Genomic DNA, 21,794 nt, shown 5'->3' with positions numbered 1-21,794 from the left:
GCATTTTGTTGCACAAAGTTTCCCATTGAAGTCTATGGGACCAGAAAGTTCTGTAATTTGCCATAAAGTAGCTAATGTACTTTCCACCAAAGTTTTTCCCATAGACTTCAATTGAAAATGTCATGAAAACAGGAGTGAACAGGGGCCATAGAAATGAATGGGCTTTCTTGTCATGAGCAGTTTGCCGCGCTTACCTTTGAGCGACAAAACACCAAGGTGTAAACTGGGATTAGAACACGGACATTAATTTTTTCAGTCAATGCAGGTCACACTAACCAGAATACAATTGTTAGGATGCATTAAAATGCATAGGTGTGAATGGGCCCTATAGTATAATAAACCCTAGACTAAACTTTTCCTCTCCTATTAGACACTCTCCCTAAAGCTGTATATACACGCTTCATTTTAATTTTAAAAATTCCAAGTCCATTCTTTCTATTTTCTAATAGTTAAAGTGGCAATAAATTCGCAATTCTTTTAATCTGTTATTATAATGAATGTCAGTGAGCTAAAAAAGCGCCCTTTATGAATACCAGGGGCAATGCTAGACCCTGGCACGCAGGGCATTTGTCCCAGGTCTTCGACTGGGTGCCTCAGGTGTCCTTTGCCATAATTCCATGTATGATCCTTTCACTTAGGTCATCCATTTTAACTAGAGGTGCACCGAAATGAGCATTTTAAAACCGAAACGAAACCGAAATGAAAAGAAATGTCGGGCTGAAACTGAAAATGTTTTTTTCTAACTTTTTCAAATTTTTAAAAATATTTTATTTATTTTGTATAAACTTTAAAACATTTTTATATATTTATTTGTATTAAATATTACATTTTTGTATTTTACTTTTAGGTGCTTCGGGGAAATTAGGAACTAGGGTTGCACAGATACCAAGTACAGTACTCGGTACGAATACGAGTACATGTACCGATACTTTTGAGCTCCAAGACTACACTAGAGAAAAATTCAAAAGTTAGGAGGCAGCTGTCATTTGTAAGGAGCACACGGAGCTCCTGGGATTTGTACATCTCTTTTTTAATGTATGATTTTGTTTTTATAAATAAAGGGATGCACAGATACCAGTTTTGCGAGTACGAGTACTGGTACTTGCCGAGTACTTACAAGTACGAGTACTGATACATTTTTGTTTATTGTCATGTGACAGTTTTTCTAAAACAATACAGACTAATGATTTCAGGACAGTGGTGGAGTGCCAGAGCCAGGTCCCAGCTGCAACCGCTGCAACCGCTGCAACCGCTGCAACCCTGGTAGTTCTCATGAAAATGCCAAGTATCTGCACTGGTACTCGAAAAGTATCTGTGCATCCCTATTAGGAACCTAGAAACGACCCTGATGAATACATTGACTCTATATTGTGTAAGACCCACAGCCACAGCAATTAACATTCCAGTGATGATTTGTCTGGAGAGGTTTGAATGATAGGCTGTTCTGGGGCACTACATGCAATCCTTATTGCAGACACTATGATGGATCAACCCTCACGTTGAATTTATTTGAAGATACATTCCTGCAGACCACTGCAAACAGACACAGTCCAGCCAACTGCCATCTATGAGTAGATTCTAGATAGACATGAAATGGCCATCTTATCTCTGACAAACCCAATTTCTTTGTAATGCCCGTGGCCACCTCAAGCTGGCCAGAGGACTTCAGGGAGAAATAGTGACCAGAACAATGCAAAAACTTCGTCTGATTGCCCTTTCTTTCAGGATAAGACAACGCCAAGGGTGCCTACATGCATCCAAAGGCAACCCAACGGTTTAGCCCTGAGCTCAATTTCACATCTATGTGCATGCTGAACCTTATTTTCATAACAACATTGTCGAGCTTCCCTTCTTTTTGGATATTGTACAGTGCAGTCGTTGCTGAATGACTGCACCAGTTAACTAGGGATTGTGCCCAATCATTAGAGTGCCTGGCTTTTTATATGGTGACTGACAAATATAGGAAGTTTTGTTTTACTTGCACCTGTCTAACCACCATATCACAAAAAAAATGAGTCAGACTGAGCTCCACATATCTTGAAATCCTTCCACAAAGCTTATAATTCCTACTAAAAAGCAGTAATGTAGGCAAAAGGCATGGGAAGGGGTGAAATAACAGCGCTTAGTGCTTCTTTGAAGTCTGCAGACATAAGTCATGGCAAGTGACCATTGCAGACAATAGAGCCACTGGGAAATGTGCTTCTCACCATCTATCTGAGCTTTCTATAGATGACCTATGACCCATGATACAAAGCCTCTATGCTAGCCAGCCACAGTTATGTCAAGAGCTCTTACCAAGTCGGCCATCCAGGCCGATTCACACTGTCATGGCAAAAACAAAAAAACAACTTATGCAGCAATATCAAAAACGTATTCCATATACAAAGGATATAATCAATATCAATATATAAGTAATCAATATTTCTTATAACAGAACATAGTTACAGGTCATCACTTCCATCATAAATTCTACAACACATACCGTAGTTGATTTCTTGTTTGAGCATGGGGCAATGGTTATGTAAATTACCCATCCCAGAGGGTAACTCTACATTCATAACTGCTGTTACTGTATTTAGCACAGCTACAGCCTAAAATGACAAAGTGGATGGATGTCTCTGCTAGGCATGGAAACCATAGCAAGAGTAGAAAGACAGGATAACCAGTCTGGTTATGGTAAGGTCGGAACCAAAGGAACCACAAATCCTCATCTAGAATATTGCAAAGTACACATTGCCTCCATAATACAGAAGGTGTTATCATCAATATGAATACAAATTTCCAAAAAGGGGGTTATTTTTCAGTTAAAGTGTGCTTCCACCTCCCATCCACTTCACTGATGGATTCGTCAATTTTGTCCTTCTGTTAAAACTCCAATAAACACACAGACTGCCAGACATGGATTTTAACGGCCACAGCAGCCCTTTTATTAAACAAACCAACTTTAACAATAACCAAAGTAATAAACCAAATAATATACAAATAAATACTCTTAACGACTGTTGATCTGAGAAGGGGTATTTGGGTGCCCAACAGCCCAAATAAGGCCTCTCCTAAAAACTCCTCCCATGTCCCCTGCCGCACCACAACCATTTGTGTAATTGACTTTTAGACCCCCACCAAAAGACCCCCTAACCCGCCAAGCTGCCGTGACATAAAAGAACCTTGCAACCCACAGAAACCACAAAATTCAGGGAGGGAGGGAGGGTGGGACAACCTGCTTCCTCCGTCGATTTTCCAGAAAGAACGCCCCCCTTCCTAGCAGTTCCAACTTTATACTTCTGGCTAACTCTCTCTAGCAGTATGTTACTTACCTTTCCAGTGTATCCACCTTGCTATGCATTTACCCCTTTACTTCTAAGCTTCGTTCTTTCTTTGCAGCTTTGTGCTTACTTCTATTGTAACACTCCCTGTGTGCATTTACCTCTTTGTCCTACACCTTGCATTTTAGCTTCTGTTATCTTGCTTCTATTTGTATGCATGTGCAACGCACATTTCTGACATACTTTTGTACCTTATACCTTCATGCTCCTAAGTGTACCACTAGCTACTCACCTTTCCGGTGTGTCACTGTCTCCGGAGTCCTTGCTTGGCTACTCTCTTCAGTATATCCTCTGCTGTGCGTCTTGCACATTTATTTGTGTCTTTCTCTTTCATTGTGTGCCACTGTTCCTATCTTCCTCCTCTTGCTTACAAGTTTCATCACTACCTGTCCTTTGTATCCAGTTCCCCGGTATTTCAACTAGTCCTTTGCGTCTGTGTGGGTGTGCTAGAGGGCCGCAACCTGGAAGGTGTCCAGCAGCCAATCATCCTCACCACTAGAGACTCTGTCGAATACCTGGCCCTTCTTAGATTCTGCGCCTCTAGTGCGTCCTGAGAACACACAGACCATTAGTTCCCAGATAGCAAGGATAACTTGCTACAAACTTGTGGTGGGGTGAAATTGTAATTTTGTTAACTTGCTGCACATATTCCTGGCAAGTTGTAGACTTGCAGAACACTCGCAGGACAAGTTCTAGTTGACACTTTTTGAATTTGTAGGCAAGTCTACAGCAAGAGTCCTGCAGGTCTTAGCAAGAGCTCTGCAAGCTCGCTGGTCTGGAGACTTGCAATGTAGACTTGCTGTAATTGTGCAACAAAATTGTGAAGCTTGGCAAGTCTGCAATAGTTTAGCAAGTCATTTTCAAACTTGCAGCACAATTTCTTGCTATCTGGGTTCCTCTCTCCCTATGACCAACATCCCAGATATCCCTCCTGTCTGTGACTCCTACAACTCCACAAACCCTGGGGTTCACGTACCCTAGTGCACCCGTCCCCAGACAGTGACAGGCTCTCTGGGTCTGCCTGTTGGTCCTACTACAAAGATTTCCTCATGTCCTGCTGAAGGGCTATAATTTGCAGCAGCTTTCCCAACCTCCCCACCCATTTTAGTAAGTACTAGTGTCATAACATCAGAGCATCAACCATGAGCACTTGCTCCCAGCTGACAGTGAGGGGAATGTATCAAAAAAAAAGAGCAGATAAAATCTGGAGCAGTTGTCCATAGCAACCAATCAGCTTCTATCTTTCATTTTCAAAACGTAACTGGAGTAAGAAGCTGATTGGTTGCCATGGGCAGGGCACCTGCTCCAGATTCTGCCTGCTCCAATTTTGATAAATTACCCCCAATGTCTTTTCAATTATGGAGGTGCCAATGTGGTGCCAACTCTGCAGCTTCTCCCCTCCTCACTTCAGAAGGATATTGTTATAAAAAGCATGGGTAGCTGAACAGAGCTATCCATGCAGGAAAGAATGACCTGTTTTTCTTTTTAGACTTGCCATCTTCTTTAAGGGTGGTTGGTGCAGCCATGCTAATCATTACTTTATGCCCCAGTGACCAACTGTGAATACAGGACTGCCAGTTGACATGACACCCCCCTGAAAGAACAGTTGCAATTTGGGATAAATTGCTGACCACATTCATTTAAGCCTAAAACATGATTGCGTATGCCAAGAACCCAACAAACGTGTATGGAATAAAAGTGTTATTAAACCCTCTTCATGCAACAAGAAATACTGCGACATACCATCTTCTGCATTGCTTCCAGTTACGTTTTCCATTGCAGCCTGCCATATTTTAAAACAAACCATTTAAAATTGATTTCCCCATTTCCATCTATGGAGGGGTGCTAAACTGCCTTGCAGGGACCCCTGGAGCTCCAGTGTAGCCACCCCTACATGCACGGGTTTAATATGTAATTCATTGGGGACATAGTGAGGAAAACATTCTTTATTGTACAGGTGTCTTTGGGGGACCTAAGTGCAGACATGATTGGTTAATTGCTACTTTAGGTCATTGTCTGTTTTTTAAGACACCAAATTTGCCAAAAGATTAGGTAATTATCATTTTATGACCACTTTTTTGTCCCAATGACTGGTTCCCTTTAACAAAAAAACAAACTCTGAGCCCAGGGCTACACTGGTGTTTAAAGCCTAACTGAACTCTCAGGTTAAATTGGTTATCTTAGATGTTGAAACAAAAGTGATCAAAGACTAAAGCTATCCATACACTATAATATTTTCTTCATTCAAACTGCAGGCTGAACCAAGATAATATTACAGATGCCTCCATCAATGCATATGAGCATTGATTGAGGAATCTCCTGTTGTCTCCATTGTATTCTGATGGTGACCGCTGGCAGAGTACCTGAACAGAGCCGGCTCCTTCAATGCAAAATTTGTCCGGAATTCGCACAGTGTGTGGGCAGCTTTACACTTTGTTTCCTCTAGAAAGTAGCCACATAATGAGAAGAAAGGTCTGTCCCAGACCAGCATGCTAAAGGAGCCATGCTCACTGTGTGGAAGCAGTTATGTGTCAGCAGACAGGACCGATCCTACCTTTCACGCTGCCTGAGGCCGTTTACCATTGTGCTTCTGATGCTCATCCTGGGGGGTTGGGGGATGTCAGTTTGAAGGATGCTGCTGCTGCTGGTCATCCAGGGAAGGGACCTTTGGGGCGCATGTGTGCTTCTGCTGCTGATCGTACAGCCATCCGGTTCCGCCCAGCTTACTGATGTCACTGGTTGCTAGGAGCTCGGTGGGACGCCATCCAGTGCGTCCCGCTCAGCTACCTGGCAACTGATGATATGAGTGAGCTGGGTGGGAAGCACCTGCTGCCCCCCAATGAGATGCTGCCTGCGCCGACTGCTTCAGGCTTCCTCATTATAGATAGGGATGGCCCCGTGTGCAGAGATCCAACAGCCCCCCGGTGAGTCAGACCTATAGCTCCGCAATCACCAAATCCCATGCTCCATGCTAGCTGGAGAGCTTTAGCTTTGACTCTCTTGTATCCCTGCAAAGAGAATACTGCTTCCACACAGAGGACAATCTCTGCAGCATGCTGGCAGGGGACAGGCTTTTCTCCTCAGGCTGAGGCTGCTGTCTAAAGAAAAAAAAACTGCAAGCATTTGAACACCTTTTGCTTTGATGCATGAGGAATATATTTAGGTGATTGAAACTGAAGGTTCCATTGGCAGTAACCTCACTTGAAGCACACCAAAATAAAAGTGCTGCTAATGTAGGGTTGCCACCTTTTCTTCAAGCGAAACCCGAACACCCTAGCGATGGGCGGACATTTGTTGGGGGAGAGTGAGTCGTGGCTTATTCATATGTAAATAGCGCCACCCATTAATATGTAAATACCACAGTTGAGACTAGATAGGGGCCAGTAGCCGCTATCTAAATTTTGGTTGCCCCTGTCTGCCTGACATCTTGTGTCTTGGTTACTGCTGCCATGAAACCCGGACACAGCATTCAAAACCCGGACTGTCCGGGTGAATCCTGGACAGGTGGCAACCCTATGCTAATGAGATGATGGACAGGTAGTTAATTCTCTCAGTAGCAGAGATATTTAATCGCCAGTGTAGCTCTAGGCTAACCTGAAGCAAAAAGGGATTTTATGGTCACATGTGAAAACCAAGAGCATTCCGAAGTCAGATTTGCAAGACACAGGACTGTTCCTGGAAATCAAGGAACACTAAACATTACAATAGCCCTAACAGTTGCTATTGGGCAATGTCCAATCTTGCAGTTTATTTTTCCCTTTGAGAACAAGCCAGCATTGTTTCTGAACCCCAGTGTTCCTGCTTCAAAAGCAATAACATAACCATTACTGTTCCAGCCATACTGTAGCATCAAAGGACCTGTTATGGTGAGGACAGAGCGGAATTCCAATACCTGCAGTTTTGCAGGCAGGCAGTATACAGACAGGGTGCACAATGGTATAGACACAAGCTTGAAACTAGCTGCTTAATTGCCTGAGCCTGGGAACAAAGGATCAAAAAGCATGTTTACAAAAAGGAAATGAAGGCTGAGATTTCAGCACCTAAGTGTTGACGGCTTATCACATAACACTTTAAAAGTCAGTCCTTGGCTGGTACAGTCAATTACCAGGACGTAGGAGGAGCACAGTGAATAGGACACAAGGCCAAAGTGTCTGCGAATGACAATGTTACTTCCCTATTTACGTCTATCAGGAATGTTACTTTTCCAATGGGAGGCAGAGAGATGCAGTGACCTTCAGACAGGAAAACATCATGTACAACCAGAGGCAGCAAGCCCATTGACCAGAGGCATTACAACAGGGCTCATTCAGGTGTATGTCATTTTTGAATTGGCTTATTAAAACCCATAGAACAAACTCTGCAGTCATGGGAGCTCTTTCATTTGGATTTACCAGGATTTATTCCTCTTGCATATAGCATATTGATTAATATCGAGGCAATACATTGCAATATTTACTTTCAAACCAGAGATTTTCCCCACTGCAATGACGTCACAAGGGGGGTGCGGCCCGCACCCGGGTGACACTATTGGAGTGAAGACAGCAAAATGACTGACAGTCATTTTGCTGTCACCCCCTCTGAAGAGTCGTCTGTCATGGACCGAGAGCCGGACAGCTGCAGGAGAGAGGTGGGGACCCGGCGTCATACCTTATCCCGTCGAGTTAACACCCCCTTCTCTCTCTGCCGGCAACCATCACCAAGATGGCCTGCCGGCAGGTATCGCCTAAATGGCCGGCAATGCACGATGAGGTCATGGCACACGCTTGTGGTGACGTTGCGCGCATGACCGATGATGTCTCAGCGGGGGGGACACCCGGTACCCACTCTTGGTGACACCCATCCTCGGGACCCCCTGCACTTTTTTTCTGCCACTAGATCTCCCACTTTGATGGGCATCATTATTCAACCAACTTCCTCCTGGTCATCCTGGACCAGTCCCCAGCCAGTAACTGGACATTGAAAGGAGAAGCAGCACAGTGAAAAGCTCATCTGTTGTAAAGCCAGCTTGTACAAATCAGTGACATGCTGACGTTGTACAGGTAAATACGCAAATCCCAGTTTACATACGTACTTACGCACTTCCCTTAATGGAGAGGTTTTGAGTTTGGGGCACTGCGTATGTCCTGCTATGCATGTAAACAGTGGATTTGTGCATATACCCGTATAGCCAGGGCTTCAGCAAGCCTCTACAGGTTGGCTAAAAATTGCTATATAGTGCACCTGTCACTCCCGGCCAGAGAAATATGCTGGGATAGCAGGTTCCTCAAGGATTCCATACCTACCTTTCCAAAGTTCTCCTGCAGCCTCCAAAGGCTTGAGTCTAGGCATTCTATTCTCCATGCCCACATTGCTCAGTCCTAGTGACTGGCCATTCAGGAACTACAGAACAGGTTTTAGTTTTTTGGGAGTAAGGCTGTAGGGGGGAAGCCTTACAAGATGGCAGGTTTTACATTTAGTGAAACAGTCCACCTTCACTATACACCACTGAAGCCGCCACTGAAGATCCTAGACAAATACTGACTTTTCCATTGTCTGTATATGCACAGGTATAGGCAGGTCCACCCCTCATCACTACCAAATGTTACAATGCTTGGGCTTGGCTATAGTTGATTCAGGCAGAAAGTGATGCTCTGATGTAGTAGGAGGTGAGCTTATTCTAACCATTCTCTCCTAGTCCACAAGTGAGGTGGACTGTAAAGCTGGCCACACACTGCTCACATTTTGGACGACTCCTGTTGACAAATTAGTTGTTGGTGGCCCTGCCAGCACCACCTGGCTTACAAATGTCAATTTTTCTACCAACTTTTGTGGAAGAAGCCACCAAGCAGCCATTCATATATAGATTGGTAAAATAATGTAAAATAATGGCTTCATTGTTTCACAATGTTGCTAATAAAGAAAAATAAAACTGTTAACAGTGAAGAAAAATGCTAAGGCAAGCTTGTTCTGTAGCTTCAAGCTTTGCTTACTGTACTCAGCACATCATTTCCGTTTTTAGCTTTGACATTTTAGATATAATGATGTCTAAAACTTCCATATATATGCAAAAGCCACTGAACCCACTGCATCAGACAGAAGAATGGGGTGTTAATATCAGCAGTAACAGGAAATGAAAAGCTGCCTGGGTTGTTATGAGGTGCCGAGGACATAACGTTTGAGCTTATCCGGTTAAAATAAACATCGCCCAGAAATCAGATCCAGACACAAACATCTAACTGGCAGGAACCAATAGAAAGCTCTAAATGTCTAAGACAGCGTTTCTCAACCTTTTTTCAGTCACGGCACACTTTAAAAGTATGCAAAGTCTCGAGGCATTCTGATTTAGAATTTGCATATTAAAACTTGCCAGGTTTTAGGACTCTGGCGGACACTCGAGAAAATGTATCATTGTGTCTGCATTTTATTGATGCATTCAGTTTAGTCGCTTATATTGGGGCAGGCACAGGGCATTAAAACAGGGGATTACAACTCCACCTTAGGACTTTTTTTGAAAGCTCTGGGGCTAAACACAATGGTGTTGACTAGCCTCATTTTTACCATTGGAATGATTGTGCATGTGTTTTTGGTTCAGGTAAAAAACCTTCTGTTATGGATCTTGTCTGGAGATGGTGTGAACAAGCCCTTAAAGCAAGCCATAACTTTGCTGTAAACCTAAACGATTTTATCCTCAACCCAAAGATCGAAATTATACCACACCTACCAATCAGCTGGAGTAGCATCAGATGCTGACAAGAGGCGAGCCACCGATTGTCTGCTTCTTTCTATACATCAGCCTTTGTCAGGACCTACATGACCAGAAACTCTGTCTTCATTACATTTTGTTTAAATTAGTGGCCCCTTAAAATATTTTAAACTTGTTAAAGGAGGAGATCATGTACTACTTTGGCACCTGTAATCCCCTTGGCACTTGCCTATGTTTTTGTTAGTGGCAGGTGTGCTTGAAGCCACACACTGATCAAAGAGCTAGCAATTAGTGGTTGTAGGTGTACAATACACTGAACAATAGGTCTACATTCCTACATTTATGGAGGACTAAAGCTTGCCATACTCCTATAGATGATCTGCAGATTTTCTATGATTGATTGAAAAAGTGCAACAGATTCCTCCATCTACGCTAAACTGTGTGCCTGGAGGAATCTCCCACTGGGCCAAGCTTCAGTATCTTGCTAGTCGGCCCAGCTGGCTGTCAAAATACCTGAACAATCTGATTGGATGCAGGCATTGTTCAGGTGATCTGACAACCAGCGGGGCCGACTAGCAAGATACTGAAGCTTGGCCCAGTGGGATATTCCTCCGTCCACACAGTTTACCACAAGGAATCTGTTGCACTTTGTCCATCTGACCATAGAAAATCTGCAGAAAATCTATAGGTGTATGGCCAGCTTAAGTCTGTTATTTGTCTTCAAGATACACAGAGGTTCCATATTTTAGCTACAGCTGCAATAATGTAAGGAAATGTATAAGGATTGAGATCAACCCCACACAGGACACTTTTCACAAGCAATATGATTGAGCCGATCCCAGGATAAGTACTGTACATATACATGGTAACTATGGGGAAAAAACATGCATGCGTGCAAGAGAAACTAGAAATTTATAACTTTGACCATAAACACTTAAAATCTAATCAACTGCAACCATAAAAGTGTCTGAGAACTGTAGGTGTAGGGCTCTATACTAATAGCGGAGAAAAGTGAGGAATTGGACACAAATTTCCAACAGTCATGTCGTTTAATCATACCTTGGTGCCCAATGTTTTTCTGAGATTGCTAATACCACATACACCATACTACAACATTCAAAGTGTAAAAGTGTATTAGATAACAGAGATGTTATGTGTATGGTAAATAAAATAAATTTGATGTGTGTATGTATGTATATATATATATATACATACACACAGGGGGTGCCAAAAAATGTATATACATTTTAAGAGATGTTACCCATGTATTACTTTTCAAAGTTGAATTGAATTACGGTAGCATTGTGTAGTATGACGTTCGCTCAATAGAATAATTGATCCTGACACGTTAATCAAATGCATGCTAGCGTCACCATGCGACAGACAGGACAGTCAAAGAAAATGGCGGAAGCACGGTTGTCGATCGAGGAGCGCAAGACTATTTTGAAGTGGTATTTGAAATTCTAGAAGTTTGTGGAAATACAACAACAATGGAGGCGTGAGTATGCAACAGAACCTCCAACACGACTAACAATTGCACGCATTCATGATAAGTTTGAGAGACATGTTAGGTTGTAAGCCGTCAGGGGCAGTGCCCTCCTTACCATCTTGTCTTGAATTGTATTGCGATTTTAATGTCTTCCTTATATCGTAAAGCGCTGCGCAAAGTGTTGGCGCTAGAGAAATCCTGTGTAATAATAATGGTACTGTGTGTGATGTGCACAAGGGAGGATCCGGGATGTCTCGAACAGCAACATGTGCTGATTGTTCTGCTATGGTGTCGGAACAGTTTACAGGCAAGCCACAGAAGTCTACCAAACAATGTGCACGTGTAGCACTTCCACCGAGACGTGAGAATTTGCCAGGACAATGGATAGGACAAAGAGGTGGGGTTGAGTTTCTCCCACATTCTCCTGACTTAACACCCCTTGACTACTACCTATGGGGGACTTTAAACGTTCACACCTGAACGTTTTGTAGCGCGTTCTACGCTCGACGAACGCTCTACAAAACGCTCAAAAATATAAATCCCATTGTATTCAATGGTCTCGTTCCCACCTTGGCGTATTTCCGCCCGTCCCTAACGCGCTACAAAACGGCCCACGCCTGAAAAGGTACATGTACTACTTTGGGCCGTTTTGTTGCGCGTTTCCATTGGGATACAGCCAAGTAGCCTTCGGAAACGTGCGACGGTCGCGCGACTTTTTTACCGCGAATCGCGGTAAAAAACGCGTAACAGACGCGCCTATGCAATACGCCTAGGTGTGAACGAGACCTAAAGGATGTGGTGTACCGTAGAAAACCAGCTACACTGGTGGTACTGCGGGGAGGAATTGAAACGACATATGCAGCGATACAAGTGGACACTTTGGTCAAGCAGTAGTTCACCGTAATCAGAAGTGTCTGCACGCTGATGGTGGCCACTTTAAGCACCTTTTGTAAAGAAGTCAAATGTGACTTGTATTCATCTTTTGTTATAGGTCTATATTGAGTATTACAATATTTAATGTAATGTATTTAATACCATTTTTTCTCTCTTAAAATGTGTATACATTTTTTGGCAACAATACATGATAGAAATAGAAATCAGAACAGTTTTCTTCCTTGTAAAGGACTTTAGACTTGTGTTATATTTAGTGGAAGACTCCCTAGTGTGTCATCCTACTATTGATGCCTACCAGCATGAATGCTGAGATCTCCAGACAGACAGCCTGTCATTAGGGTTATAAAACCAACTTTCACATTCCACTAGCTAAATGACCACAGTCCCTGGACACAGAAGACATAAAACACTCTAAAAGCCCATAGATGAACCACAGATGGTTTTCTTAACCCTGTGTATTGCTGGTGACATTATATACCAACGTTAGAGCCAACAGAACTGCACAACAGTGTCACATGCGACACATCTTGACCAATTTGTAATCTTAAATACCACTTTCATTTCCCTATGAGGATGGATGGTTCTGTGTGCTCTGGAAACCACTGTATAACACTGCCTCTGCTAAATAAGCATGGGCAATATACTGTATATTATACCTATAATATATACTATAACTATAATATAACTATAACTATAAAAGATGTAAAAAAAAAAAAAAAAAGTATGCAATGATACCTTTCTTATTGGACTAACATAATATTCAAAAGACAAGCTTTTGAGAGTTAACCTCTCTTCTTCAGGTCCGAAGCAATACTGATCAACATGACAATGTTTACCACTTAAACTAAGAGAAAGTTGTTACTTCCTTTAAGTGGTAAACTCTGTCATGCTGATTAGTATTGCTTCAGACCTGAAGAAGAGAGGTTAACTCTTAGTAGTAATAATAATAGAAAAATAGTAATAATAACAGAGACACTAGATCTATTATTTACTTGCATTATTTGCCTATATGTATAGATAAAACTTTTGTTTCAGGCATTGTTCTTCTATATTACTAGCAGTGTATGCTTATTGTACACGTATTGTAGTAAACTGCTATGATAGGGCAATTTAAAAAATATTTGTTTAAAAAATCACATACATAACACAATAAACCCAAATATGCCCTAGTAAAATTATTATTATGAAATTAACATTAAAAAAACAAGCAAACAAATGGATTAAACAAAACATAAGGCTGGAATTTTGAAGGGTGAAAATTATGACAAGCTGTGACAACAGTGACATTATTCAGCACCAATGTCACTACATTTATAAAGTTCTGATTGGCCAGTGGACCACAGAAGGCAGCTTTTAATAGTTATGTAGTTATAGATTTTATCCAGCACATGATGAATGGTGATCGCTACAACCTACAATATTTTGTATGAAATGACCAGCAGTCTACTTTGTAACTCTTGTAGCCCTGCAGGCAGCTACCAGCACAGGCATGCTGAACTATTGCACGGTGCAGAGACTTTTTTTGTTGCCATTTCAGTGACCTGGACATAATAGACCTGATAGCTCTCCTGTAATAATGCCCATTTATTAGTTGCACTCACCTCTGGGGTTTCCCACCTAGTCTGGCTCCTTAGTAGAAGGACAGGGTGTACAAGAGCATGCACAGCAAAGTTTACAGTGCTGGCCAGAGAGCCCCTGGATGGTTCATAGATGCCTCTTCTGAAAGCCTCCTGTTGCTCCCCTCCCCCTGCCTTCTTGCTCCCCCACCTCCTCTAGAACTAGCTGTTCTTGTTTGCTGGGAAGATGCAGGACTTCTCAGGAGGGGGGAGTAGAGAAGGAGGGGGGTGGGGGGAGCTGGACATTATGGAAAAAAGGTGTAGAGAGTGATGAAGGAGGGCTGAGGCCGGGCTGCCCCCAGGGGCAGGCTGAGACCTTACAGCCAGGGGTCATGGAGGCAGTGACAGATCCTGGCTAGTCCCATCACTGGCTGACAATAGCTCACAGACCAGAAATGTGCACTCACAGATATTCCCACCATTAGGCCAGCGGAGGAGAGAAAAGACCTGACAAGAGGATGTCAGGGAAATAAAGAGGGGGAATTTAGACTGACCACCTGGCTCCACATTACTAGGGATATGAGGCTGGCCATAGGCGTGCAGATGTCTTATGGCAGGTAATGAGACATCTGCCCTTTCTCTGTCACATAGATACGTCATCACGGTCTGCTGTAATCTTCTCTGATAATGTTGTCCTTTTATTGCAGGTATTTGCTAATGATGGTCTGATGGTCAGAAGCATATTTTGTTATCCCCTGTGAAAGCCACAAAATGCCCAGTGTTTGAAAGTGATGCTTTAATTGGGAGCATTAAGTTAAGTAGCATAAGACATGTATGGCCACCCTAAGGTCAACACTGGGCACACTGGAAGTCACAGGGGGCACACCAGAAAAAGGGGACTGGGTACGTGATGGATCTATATATGTATAAAATGTATTTGTATTTATTTATTTATTTTCAGAAACAACCAGGTTCCTAAATATAGTCTTCAGCAATTTTAACAAAATCTTCTGCAAAGCAAAATTCCTGTGTGAAAACCATAGGGTTAAATCCAGCATTCTCCAGCTCCCAGGAACCTCAACTGCAGCGAGGCACCATGGTCGTACTTCTGCTGTGCAGGGGATTCCGGACACAGAGATATAGATTTTAGGCGGTTACACTTCCACTATTTTAAAATACATTTAATTAATTTTAGTTAATACATATCTGAGCTTAAAGTGTTCTTATACACACCGGGAGTTCCATTCTACTTTGTTCTGTCCTTACACCGTCCAAGCTGCTATAATGTTGAGATCCTTCTGTAATAGGCCTTATTAATGCCACATCATATAATTAGCAGAAATTGCAACATTGCTGTTGATTACATCCACCTGATCATTCTAAAAATTAAATCCAATATTCCAATAGTTCTAAATTTACTATTTCCAACTACTCTTTGTCTTCTGTCTTTTAACCAGTTTCTTTTACCTTGTCCATGAATCCCCAGATTTGTTATGATTCTCCTCCTAGCCCTCATCCCCGGCTTTCATACTATTCTCCCCGGTACTCGTATCTTTAGCTCTCATATTATTCTCCCCTGGTCCTTGCATCCTCAGCTTCCATACCAGTCTCCCCTGGTCCTTGCATCCTCAGGTTCCATACCAGTCTCCCCTGGTCCTTGCATCCTCAGCTTCCATACCAGTCTCCTGTGGTCCTTGCATTCTTAGCTTCAATACCAGTCTCACCTGGTCCTTGCATCCTCAGCTTCCATATCAGTCTCACCTGATCCTTGCATCCTCAGGTTCCATACCAGTCTCCCCTGGTCCTTGCATTCTCAGCTTCCATACCAGTCTCCTGTGGTCTTTGCATTCTCAGCTTTCATACCGGTCTTCCCTGGTCCTTGCATTCTCAGCTTCCATACCAGTGTTCCTGGTCCCTGCATCCTCAGCTTCCATATTATTCTCCCTTAGTGCCTGCATTCTTGGCTTCCATATTATTCTCCTAGTCCTTGTATCCTCAGCTTCCTTTCTATTTTAGTCCTTATATGCTAAGTTGTCATACCATTGTTTTCTAGTCCTTGTATCTTCAACTTCTATACCAGTCTTCCCTGGTCCTTGCTTCCTCAACTTCCATAGCATTCTCCTTTAGTCTGTGCATTCTTAGCTCCATATTATTCTCATAGTCCTTGTATCTTCAACTTCCTTACCATTTTCCACTGGTTCTTGTATCCTTGAGTTCCATCCCATTCTCTTCTAGTCCTTGCATCCTATGTTTCCATACAATGCCCCCTAAGTCTTTGTATCCTTAGCTTCCATATTATTCTCCCCTGGTCCTTACATTCTCAGAATTCATGCCAGTCTCCCAGGTCCTTGCATCCTCAGCTTTTATATCATTCTCCCCTTGTCCCTGTATCCTCAGCTTTTTACTTTCCTAGTCAATGCATTATTAGCTTCCAAACAATTTTCCCCTAGTATCTACATCCTCAGCTTATACATATCCTTGTACCCTACTCCTAACATACATCCAATGCTCCCATATCATTCTCCACTACTCCTTGTATCCCCAGTTTTCATTCTACTCTCCTCTGGTCCTTGCATCCTCAACTTCCATACCAATTTACCCCCTCCCCACCTCCCACCCCCCAATCCTTGCATCCTCAGGTTCCATAGCATTCTCTCTTAGGCCTGGTTCACACCTGGGCGCTTTACAGCGCGTTCCTACACGCTATAAAACGCTCAACATGTGAAAACCAATTATTGCCTATGGGCATGGTTCCCACCAGGGCTTTTTACAGCGCGTAGGAACGCGCTGCAAAACGCTCTACGCCCAAAGAAGTACAGGAGCTTCTTTGGGGCGTATTTGCCACGCGTATCCATTAGGATACAGCCGGATAGCCCTCAGAAACGAATCACAGTAAAAACGCGCGGCAAACGCACGTATTCGATACGCCTAGGTGTGAACCCAGCCTTAGTCCCTACATTCTTAGCTTCATATTATTTTCCTAGTCCTTGAATCTTCAACTTCCATACTGTTTTACGCTCTCTTTTCCATTCTCTTCTAGTCTTTGCATGCTACGCTTACATATGCTTCCTTACAATTCCCCCCCCAGATTTCTGTATCCTCAGCTGGTATACCAGTCTCACCTGGTCCTTGCATCCTCGGGTTCCATATCATAATCCCTTAGTGCCTGCATTGTTAGCTTTCATATTGTTCTCCTAATTCTTGTATCCCCAGATCCGCTTTCTTTCTCTTTTAGTCCTTGCAAAACATTTACTGGCATAGGTTTTGGCCCTTTTTACTATTCTATTCAAAGCTAAAAAGTTAGCCAGTAAAGGAAACTTTCTGCATTAATTGATGGATAACACAGTGCAATACTCAACAGTATCAACACGAAAAGAAAAGTTGTTGCTACACATACTTTAGGAGCATTAGGAATGAGTCCTGCATGCTGCGTTTTCACACGCTACGGTCGGGTTCATAGATTCGCAGCGTGTAAATGCTCCTCAAAGCACAATTTGATGCAGGTTCACACAATGCCTCAAAAACATGCAGCACGCTTGGAGTGCCATTACTTGGCACCCCAAACACGGCCGTGAAAAAAATTTTTTTTTCCCCACACATGGATGCGCATCAAACGCACAGGAAAAAAATCATGACACGCTTGCAGCTGAAAATGCTTCATAAGCTACTTTGCCATGTTTGTTGCACGTGCAGCAGTCCATTGATTGAATGGGCTGACGCATGGCAACCACTGACAAACGCACAGGAAGTGAAGTGTGAACGGGGCCTGAATAGGGTTGCCACCTTTTCTTTCAGCAAAACCCGAACATTCTAGCGACGCGCATAAATCTTTTTGGGAGAATGAGTTGTGAATTATTCATATGTAAATATCACAGTGGAGACTATTTTCAGTGGGGGGCCAGTAGCCCCATCTTAATTTTGGTTGCCCCTGTCTGCCTGACATCATGTGTCCTGGTCTCAGATGCCATGAAACCCGGACACAGCATTCAAAACCCGGACTGCCCGGGTGAATCCTGGACAGGTGGCAACCCTAGGCCTGAAGCTGCATTCACATGGGGCATTTTATGGGGCAGGAATCCCGGGTGTCCCCATTTCAGATGCAGGATGTGCCCCCTGAAGTTAATGGCAGGGTAAGAGTAGCTGCAACTTCAGCTGCAATCCACATGTAATCATACTTAGTTGTGGCCGCATTTGAATGGGGACACCTGGCATTCCTGCCGCAAGAATCTATAGGTTTTTGCTGCATAAGACATAGGGCCTAAGACACAGGCCTCTGGTGTGAGCAAGTTCTTCCTTGTGGATTGGTTGCCTTACCGGAGGCCTGCACAGCCTAGTGTCAGCCCATGGGATCAATTACTATAATGCCTCCCTTGCCAGCTATCCCTGGTGATCTAACTGGTATAAAAGATGCTGATTGTTTGCCACGGGCAACTGCTCCAGATTCTGTCTGCTCCAATTTTGTTAAATTCCCCCGTTTCCGAGTAAATGTATACTGTATACCAGGCCTCAAAATTTCCACTCGCCATTGACCCTGCACTTTGCGTCACACTGACCCTGCACTGTGCGTCACACTGACCTCTGCGCTGTGCGTCACTATGACCTCTTCGCTGTGCGTCGCTATGACCTCTGCGCTGTGCTTCATACTGACCTATGCGCTGTGCGTCACACTGACCTGCACTGTGCGTCACACTAACCTCTGCACTGTGCGTCACACTGACCTCTGCGCTGTGCGTCACACTGACCCTGCGCTTTGCGCCACACTGACCCTGCACTGTGCGTCACTCTGACCTCTGCGCTGTGGGTCACTATGACCTCTGTGCTGTGGGTCACTATGACCTCTTCGCTGTGCGTCACACTGACCTCTTCGCTGTGCGTCGCACTGACCTGCACTGTGCGTCACACTAACCTCTGCACTGTGCGTCACACTGACCTCTGCACTGTGCGTCTCACTGACCCTGCGCTGAGCGTCACTCTGACCTCTGCGCTGAGCGTCACTCTGACCTCTGCGCTGTGCGTCACTCTGACCTCTGCGCTGTGCGTCACTCTGACCTCTGCGCTGTGCGTCACTCTGACCTCTGCGCTGTGTGTTACATTACTGACCTTTGCGCTGTGCGTTACATTACTGACCTCTGCGCTGTGCGTTACATTACTGACCTGGCGGAGTTAAGTCCGGGGCAGGGTAGGGGTTAGGTGGGGCAACTGGTGGCGAGTAACTTTTAAGGCCTGGCTAGTAGCTCAGGACTTGAAATTTTGAGCCCTGCTGTATACCTCTCCATAATGGATGCTGAAAGCATCTGGGCCAAAGGTGGGGAAAATGGTCCACAAACCTTTCTCAAACCTCTTAGCACTGCTGATGTTATAGGCCAAGGGTAGCCAAATGTCGGCCTTCCAGCTGTTGTAAACCTGCAAACCCATCATGCCTCTTTCTCTGGAAGTCTTCACACAACAGCCGGAGGACCACAGTTTGGCTATCCCTGGTACTGGCTAATTAGAGTGTCATTAATATACACCAGATGAAAACAGGTCTATTTTTTTCACATGGATGAATCTGTTGATTCAAACGGTATTACCTGTTTATATAACACTTGCCCTTTCAAGACTAATAACCAATTCAACTTGTGCAGATGGTATGCCTACAAAAATAGAACTCTGCCCTGGGGAAGAGAGAGAAGCTTCAATAATGAATCATACCCCGCTCAAACATATATAGCAAATATTCATTATTATATACTACAATAGTCTGCTTTGTATAACCCACTCAACTACTATACAAGCCATTTTGTTATTCAGCATTTAAAATTACCTTTCTATTTTAATCTGCAGGCTAGAGCGATTTTCTATAATTGACAAAAAAAATCAAATGCTGCTTTCTTGTAAGCATGGCAATACGGAGGATGTTCTGTACACTGTGTATGGCATGCCCACCCACCCACACTATAACTCTACTGTTCTGGTATTGTCCTCTGAACCTTCAGCTTGTCCCAACTTTCCACCTTGGTTCCTCGCTGTGCCAGCAGATCTGGTTCTTCTACTTCTAAGACGTTTCCTAATTGTGGACCTACTCCCTCATGTTCTTGCCAATCCAAATTTTAACTTTGTCCCCCTCTCAAGCCAATTGAACTACAGTAGCTTTAGAACCACTGCCTTCAAAGCCAGCTAATCCAGACCCTGACCTGCCATCCCTATACCTGTGCATCCACCTTCAGACTGGCTTCCACATGTGCCACCTAATCCAGCTCCAGACCTGCCAACACTGTGCCTGTTCATTCACTTTCAGACTGGCTTCCACATGTGCTAGCTAATCCAGCTCCAGACCTGCCAACCCTGTGCCTGTGCATCCACCTTCAGACTGGCTTCCACATGTGCCACCTAATCCAGCTCCAGACTTGCCAACCCTGTGCCTGTTCATTCACTTTCAGAATAGCTTCCACATGTGCCAGCTAATCCAGCTCTAGACCGGCCAACCCTGTGCCTGTGCATCCACCTTCAGACTAGCTTTCACGTGTGCCAGCTAATCCAGCTCTAGACCTGCCAATTGTGTGCCAGCACACCTGCATTTAGACTGGCATCCACATGTGCCAGCTAATTCAGCACCAGACCTGCTGGTCATGTGGCTGTCCACCTATCTTCAGACTGGCTCCCACATGTGCCAGCTAATTCAGCTCCAGACCTGCCAGTCCCATGCCTGTGCATCCACCTTCAAACTGGCTTCCATGTGTGCCAGCTAATCCAGCCCCAGACCTACCAATCCGGTGCCTGTGCAGCCCCCTTCAGATGTGCTTCCATGTGTGCCAGCTAATCCAGCTCCAGACTGGCAATCATGTGGCTGTGGATCCAAATGTAGTCTGGCTGCCATCTGTGCCAACTAATCCAGCTCCAGACCTGCTCATGCCTGTCCCAACCACCTATCGTCCATAAGTGTTGAGTAACAGTGGGAATAGCCTGCAGTATAGAATGTCCGATTCAGGCAGAGCTGACTTATGATGCCAACCCTGCTTGTGTAGAGCTACTAAGGGTTGGCAATACAGTATCTGCTACAAAGAGAAGCAGCTGCAATCCCCAGTCACCAATAGTTAGTTTTTTTCTGCATGAAAGTACCCCTGTGTAGATTTCAACCAGGAATACAGAAAAGATGATGCAAAAATGCCCTTTTTTTCCCAAAAATGGGCAAAACTGTTCTCATGGTCTTCATATTGGCATTCCCTGCTTACTTGTGAATTAGTTGTCTTCACAATGGAGTACCCACTCAAGGAATATAACAAGACAAGACAGGGGGGGGGGCAATGTCAATGAATGAATTAGCTGCAAATGAAGTTCATTTTGTATGGCACAATTTATCACAGAGCATTCATTTAGCTTAAAGAGGATCTATGCTCAAAAACTACAAATAAATCTGTATTTCTATATTGCATTTCCATAAGTTCTATTCCACTCCTAATCCCCTTATCCATCTAGAAGTTATTGAAGTTATTTAACTTATTGAAGATGCCCATAGGACAGGGACGGATTTCCCCCAAGGCCAACCAAGGCCCGGTCTTGGGGCAGCAGGGAGTGGAGGGGCACCAAGGGTGTGGAACTGATATCTCCCGATGCCAGGGCGGGTAGTTGTTTTCTACATGTAGCCCTGCTTTGGGCAAGCAAAGCTAAATGTACTTCCGGCCCTGGTCCAGAGGCCGGTTGTCACACGAAGCGGTTCCAGGGTGACACCCCACTGTGACGTCACCGCGCTAGTGTGCGATGATGTCATTCCGCATGCGCAGCGATCTTATTGATACCTGCCAGCGGCCATCTTGGTGATGGATGCTGGCAGAGAGAAGGGGGACAGTCACCCGGTGGGATAAGGTATGCCG

At 44.1% G+C, this 21,794-nt stretch overlaps 1 protein-coding gene across 1 annotated transcript in view; it reads right to left on the bottom strand.

The window, feature by feature from the left end:
• Positions 1 to 14,053, bottom strand: part of GREB1 (growth regulation by estrogen in breast cancer 1) — a 142,404-nt gene extending 128,351 nt beyond the window's left edge. The window contains exon 1 of the mRNA XM_018558387.1: positions 13,990 to 14,053. The gene's annotated coding sequence lies outside the window, so the exon portion shown is untranslated. The remainder of the gene's footprint in view (positions 1 to 13,989) is intronic.
• Positions 14,054 to 21,794: the final 7,741 nt, after the last annotated feature.

This window comes from Nanorana parkeri, unplaced genomic scaffold (assembly GCF_000935625.1).
Source record: "Nanorana parkeri isolate BGI_ZX_2015 unplaced genomic scaffold, ASM93562v1 scaffold336, whole genome shotgun sequence".
NCBI classification, from domain to species: Eukaryota; Metazoa; Chordata; class Amphibia; order Anura; family Dicroglossidae; genus Nanorana; species Nanorana parkeri.
The sequence above is the reverse complement of the archived record's forward strand: the minus strand, read 5'-3'. Positions and strand labels throughout refer to the sequence as shown.